The sequence below is a fragment of the Spermophilus citellus genome (assembly GCF_964194105.1).
Source record: "Spermophilus citellus genome assembly, chromosome: 11".
NCBI classification, from domain to species: Eukaryota; Metazoa; Chordata; class Mammalia; order Rodentia; family Sciuridae; genus Spermophilus; species Spermophilus citellus.
This window is the reverse complement of record NC_138192.1, coordinates 22319352-22326709: the sequence shown is the minus strand read 5'-3', so window position 1 is coordinate 22326709 and position 7358 is coordinate 22319352.

Sequence of the window (7358 nt, the reverse complement as noted above, 5' to 3'; positions counted from 1 at the left end):
ATATCCCATCATTATTTAGTTCTCAACTAATTTCATTTTGAGTGTGCAGCAGCCACTCTTATTCTATTATTCTACTGCCTCCATCCTGGTATAGTTGACCACCTATTTTCTCTGTAATATTCTGTAATGGTATTAAAGTGACACATACAGTAGAATTTGATGACACTGTTCTATACTTATTTTTTTTGTTCCTATGTTTCTAGATCCTCAACAAGTTTTACTTACTCAATAAATATGTTCACATTGCTGGTACTCTTTAAAGCAGTACAGATATGCAGATTGTCTGAGATGATATTTAATAGTCTCCATGTTAATTCCACATTCTGTTCATTAGTTAATACCATTTTTAAAATCTATCTCAATCTGTCCACTTCTATAACTTCCTCTCAAGTCTAAGACACTGTGAATGAACTTGATTATTACCATGTCTTTTGATGAGTTTCAGGGGCAAAATCAGTTCCTTGAACTTTCCTGAAGGAAAGTTCTCTCAACATTTTCAGATTTCTATGGTACTCTGACCACAGAAGCAAGCCCCCTTCAGCAAAATCACTTCCTAGGAAGCATTCTCACATGGTTTGGGTGAGGAAGAGAGGTGAGATGGTTTTTTTCTTGTACTTGTCAACACTCTTGAGAGTAAAACAGGAAAATAAGTGGTCAGAAGTCTACATGGAGAACTGCAAGGTCAAGTATAAAATCTACCTTTTTCCTTAGAGTTCCTAGGATTATTTTGTTCAGTCTTTTATGAAGGTACTAATTTTACCAAAGGGGAGAGGGGCTTTTCCATGGCTCCAAACCATAAATCTGCCTCTACCTGACAATTGGTTTTCACAAGTCCACTGGGGCCTGGACAAATAGAATTTCTGTGACATGCACTACAAAGCAAGAACAGCTAAAAATTTAGGTGCCCTCCATCAGCCTGGATTTGCTCAAGCTTTCAAGTGGGTACACATTCATAGTAGTAGTTATACCTTACTTTCACTGGTTATACTCCAACTGGCATGCACACATGATATTGGATCTTGTCCCTCAAAAAATTTCCTATCCTTCTTTAATTATTTCTGGAGTCCCTAGATACTCCTCAACTGTACTCACATACAAGCTTTCTCTCTTTTTAACAATTATTTCATTTAAGTTTTGTTCTTAAGTTTAAAATCACAAAACATAAAATTAACCATTACATGATGGGCACTTTGGTGACATTTAGTACATTCATAATGTTGTGAAACTACCACTTCCATGTAATTCCAAAACATTTTAGTTACTTCTAAAAGGAAACCTCATCCCCACTAAGCAGTTCCCATCTCATCCCCTGCCCATGCTCCTTTTCTGCATTAACTGGAAGTCACTAAATTATGTTGTTTATATGGATTTACCTATCCTGGATATTTTATGTAAATAAAATTATAGAATATTTGACTTTTTTATGTCTGGCTTCAACTTAGCCTAATGTTTTTGAGATACATCCACATTGTAGTATACATCAGTACTTCATTCCTTTGTGTAATATTCTTGAATAATATTTCATTATATATACGTACCTCAATTTGTTGATTCGTTCATCGATTAGTGGACATTTGGGTTGCTTTCCTCCTCAATTTCTTACAGGATTTTCAAAGGAAGTACTCCTTTCTTTGTTACTAGTCTTCAGTATGAATCATTTTCCAACAAATCTCAATCTTCATGTACTATCAGGTATCAGTTTGCCAACCATTCCCAGATAATTCTGAATGCCTCTTAGACTCAAGCTAGAATTCCATCCCTGTCGAGACGACAAAGTTCACAAGAAAGTCTAACAGATTCGCAAAGTGGCACATCTTGATTTGAGATAACTGAACTATGGCTAATGCATGTGTATTTGTTTATGTATGCATACTGTTTGTGGTGAAAATATGTCCATAAATTTGACATATTTCTCTACAAAAGGTGGAGCCTAATCTCCCTCCTGTTGTATGTGGACTAAGTGACTTACTTCTTACAAATTTAATATGGAGAAAGTGATGGTGTGACTTCTGAGGCTAGATCATAAGGACACTGTGGTTTCCTCTGGGGAAAGTGATGGTGTGACTTCTGAGGCTAGGTCATAAGGACACTGTGGCTTCTTCTCTGCTCTCCCTCCTATACTTTTTGTCCTGGGAGAAGGCAGAAAGCTGCCATGTCATGAGGATACTCAAGAAGTCTGTGGAGGCCCTGATGGTGTAGCTCAGTGGTAGAACCCATCTTAGCATATGGTTGGCCTGAGCTTTTATCACTAGCACCAAAAACAAAACACAAAGAACAAAAAAAACGTCCTGTAGAAAGGCCTACATGGAGAGCTGCTAAGGCCTTGAGGCCTCTTGCCAACAATCAGCAAGGAACTAGTCCTTCCGCTGATAGCCATGTGAGCATTCTCTTTGAATTGGATCCTAAAACATCAGTCAAGTCTTCAGATGACAGCAGCCCCAGTATTCTTTGACTACAACCTCATAAAGAGACCTTGAGCAAGAACCACTACACTAAGCCCCAAATTCCTGACCCACATAAATTATGAAATAGTATTTTTTAAGCCATTATGTTTCAGAGCCCAATCTCTCTGCTATTGTATGTGGGCTAGACTTGGTGACTTACTTCTAATAAATACAATATGGGGAAAGTGATGGTGTGATTTCTGAGGCTAGGTCAAAAGAGACACTGTGATTTCCTTTTTGCTCTCCCTCTTATACTTCTTATTCTGGGAGAAGCCAGTAAGCTGCCATGTCATGACAATACTCAAGAAGACTGTGGAGAGGCTGGGGGTGTACCTCAGCAAACACATTCTCAGGATACACTTCAGAGAAAATTTCTCACAGAAATATAGAATCAGGGTGGTTTTTTTTTTTTTTTTTTTTTTTTTGTTTCATTTTGCAGTGCTTGAGTGCTATACCACTGAGCTACATTCCAAGCCCTTTTAATTTATGTATTTATTTGAGACAGGGTCTCATTAAGTTGCTGAGCCTGGCTTTAAACTTGCAATTCTTCTGCCTCAGCCTGCCAAGTCTGGATTATAGGTATGTACCACCATACCTGGTTTAGTATATGTTCTTGAATGAACAGGACTTTGTAGGACACAAGCAGAGAATCATATGTTTTTGTTTCCCAACTTTCCCCCTAAACACTTACTTGCCCTATTTGTTCTTTATAGTCCTGAGATGAAAGAGTAGGCCTGTTGCTTTGCTTTACTGGGTACTTTAAATATCAGAAAGTCCATTTTAGTCTTATGGTCTTACAACAGTTCTTCCATTAAACTTCACCTCTCTGCCAGTTTAGGTCTTTTTCAGGCCTGAAAACCTGCGGTTGAACTTAGCTTACTTTCTTTTTTTTTTTAAACTGGGGATTGAACCCAGGGGTGATTTGCTACTGAGCCACATATCCAGTCATGTTTATGTTTTGAAACATACCTTCACTAAGTTTCTGAGGGTCTCACTAAACTGCTGAGGCTGACCATGAATTTGAGATTTTCCTACTTCAGCCTCCTGAGTTGCTCGGATAATAAGCATGCGTGGCTTGATTTCTTTATTCCTAGTCTTCTTCTATTTCCTTTCTCCCATTCACTAGGCTACGTCTGCTACTTCCATGGGTAGGAAACAAAGTAGAGGAAGGAAGCCACGTAAGAAGGAGAAAAGTATTACTTGATGGACTGGTCTGATTGTGATCTGGCTTTCATGCCTCTGGTAATGGTACAGTTGTATGCCAGAATCTTCCTGTACTGACTCACAAACACTGGTTGTTAAATTATCAGGAATTTTACAAGGTGGTGATTAAATCACTAAAAATTAAATTACATGTAAACTTATAATTAGATAAATATATTAAACACAAAGGTAGTAAGTACTTATTACCTCCCAGTTATTTAACTATTGTATACTTTACCATTATCTGTATTCTTGCGCTTACTTATATTTTTTATGTATGCATGATAGAAATACTCTAATATGGTGTCCTACTGTACATCTTTTTTCAAACTCCATGTTCAGTGATGTCATATTGGTAATTTGGAGTAGGCCTTGGTAGGAGTTGGGAACCATGAAATCACACCACAGAAATCAGACATACTAAAAATTTGGGCTTTTTACCTGGAGATCTGGTTGTTAAAACCTTTACCAGAATACTGAATAACAACCTATGTTCTCATGAATGCTTCTGCTGAGAGATATGTTATATTCCAATGCAGACCTATTTCTGCTGGGAAATGTAGGTCTTGTTTCCCTGACCACTTACAAATTTTTCAAGTAGTTCTCTATTAGAAGTATTATATCTCTGTAGGCATCCCTTACTGAATAAAATCCATGTAAAGAAATCCAATATGGCTTCTTTCCATGGGATCCATTTCTGTCCTATAAGAAAGTCATCTTGATTTGTTCTGCTTGAAGTATACAGATCATTCCCATCAGTGTTCCCTTTCCTTATTTTGTTGTCAAAGCAGCAAGCTTCCTATAGGCTCCCAGATCCTGTCACACTCAGACCCAGCTATTAGATTTGTTTTTTGTTTATTCAGGCATGTCTATTGGTTGTAAGGATTTTAAACTATATTCAGAATTTTGAGGCTTTTCTCAATAAAAGGTGGAGCTTAATCTCTCTGCTATTGTATGTGGGCTAGACTTGGTGACTTACTTTTAATAAATACAATATGGGGAAAGTGATGGTGTGATTTCTGAGGCTAAGTCAAAAGAGACACTGATTTCCTTTTTGCTCTCCCTCTTATACTTCTTATTCTGGGAGAAGCCAGCAAGCTGCCATGTTGTGACAATACTGAAGAAGACTGTGGAGGGACTGGGGATGTACCTCAGCAAACACATACTCAGCATACACTTCAGAGAATATAAGCCAATATCTTTGAGTGTTCTTTTGAGGTGGCTATTCAGGTCACCAGATGACTATTTTTAAAAAAATCCTCTCTTCCATCTTTTCAAACCCCTTTATAGATTCCTAGTTTACATATACAGCCTGGACATGAATGTTGTCCTGATGATAACACTGGGTTGAAACACCCCCTTTATAAATCTCACCTGGATTTTATAACACCTCACCTTAGACCATGACTATCTTTGCCATCTATTGTTTTTTTTCTTTGTTTTGGGGGTGGGGGAGGTCTGCTCAAATGAGTAGACAACAGGAATAGTCACATACAACAACTTGCTACATATATGGCTGGTTACTTTTGTTTAGATGTTCTTTTTTGAGAAGCAAATCTAGGCTGTTCATTTGTCACATGGGGTTGGGAAGGGTTCCAGGGACTATCCAGCTCAGGCCGGGTTTTTCACTTAGCAACTAGAAGAAGATAAGAGCTCAGGTGTTGATTGATGCAAATGAGAAAAGAGAGACAAGGTTGTCCTGGGCAAGCATTATCAGATATCAGGAGCAGAGTACATGGGAGGTAAGTGAACAGGTTAGAAGCTGAGGAGGAATAGAATATGCTGGGAAATAGGTGTGGCTGTAAATGAGCTCCTTAGTACTGTGTTCTTCTTTGCTTACATGGGCCTCTCAGCTGAAGAGAATTTGATCAGCTGTTTTAAGGCAAAAGGTAGACACGGGGCAATGCTATTTTAAATTGTTCAGGAGTCAATCATATGTGCCTTTTACTTTCTTACCCAATTTCTTAACACTATGCCTTCAATATTAAGATATAAAAGAACGTGATTCTCCAGTGACCATTTTCAAAACATCCACCAATTTGGTGTCCTGCATGATACAGAGTGCTAAGAGGATACTATGAAAGGCATTTAGATTCAGTATCTCCTAGCTTAGCAAATACTTGGCCTAATTACATGATCTGTTTTATCTATAACACAATTTGAGGGCAGGCCCCATGGGTACTCCTACAACACTACACTGGTAGACATTGGGCAGATAACTAATAATTTCTGGTTTACTTTATTTCTCTTTAGCTGGGGGTATAGGTTAGTAGTTGAGCATTTGTCCAAAAGTGTTTCTCTTACCTAAAATCCCTCAGCTTTCTGACTGCAATAAGAATTAGAAGTCTGAACTCTCTTGCTTAGTTTCCATTTCTCTAAAACTCACCTAACCTGTCTTATTTCTCATTACTTCACTACATACATAACTGTTCTCTGTCAAACCAGTTTTATAACCTATCTCTGTATACACCTTTTTCTCTAGGTCACGAATTTTTTTTTAACCAAGAAAAAAAAAAATTTCCTCTCCTGTATTTAAATCAAGGCCAGATTCCACTTCTTTTCTGAAATCTTTCCTGTCTATACCTACAGAAAGACATTATGTCCTCAGAACTCTGGTTCATGCACTCAAAACATGACAATGAGTCAACAGGGGAATCAATGCCTATTCTATGGAACTTTTATTTAAATATCTGCTGCTATCTTGCCCTTCCAACTTGCCCTCTAAATCTATAGAGTTTAATTGCATATTATAACACTAAACTTAACCTTAGATATCTCAGAACCTCCCAAGTTTATGATTTGTACCATAGCATATGATTTACTCCATAAAATGAAGTTTCAAATTTAAAAGAAGTCTTTTACACATGTATTTTTTAAAATTGTTAACCTCAATCCATTTAACCATGTCTTAGAAGCAAATCAAGTCAACAAATATTTATCAAACCAACTATGTTTCCAGCATTCGGGTAGGTGTTGCAGAGAATATGACATATGTTTTACTCTTGCAAGAGACCAAATATACAAACAATGGATCAAGCACATATAAAAATAGAACTCTGACCTACGACCTGTGCACTAACCAGTTCATTTATAACCTATTATAAGTGAACAGGACTTGGTACCTGAATCTTTTTCTTTAGTCCACTATAGTTTTTACATTGCTCTGCTTGCCTTTGAGTTACTGCCAAACACAAGTGATGGTGGCTGTCTGTATTGGCAAACTGCAGATCCAAGTCATCCTTTGGTATCCCTAGAATTGGTCTAAAGAACCCCTGGATTCCAAATTTTAAGGATGCTCAAGACCCCATATGTAAAATGGTGCAGTACTTGCATAAAACCTACATATGTCCTCCCATATACTTGAAATAACTGCTAGATTATTTGTAATACCTAATAGAAATTAAATGCTATGTAAGTAGTTATGTTTATTCAGGGAATAATGACAAGAAAAAGTCTTTATGTGTTCAGTACAGATGTGACTTTTTTCTTGATACTTTCCATCTATGGTTGGTTGAATCCATGAACATGGAACCCACAAATACAGACTGACTGTACATACTCTTTGCTTATTCTCATTTGGATGTTCATTTATTTCCATACTTGGAATTCACATAATTATTATAGTTGGTTCCAACTATTAACTTAGAGACCCCAAAGATTCAGGATGTAGTCATTTGCAATTTTACAAGGGCTTGAATTTAAATCGTTGTC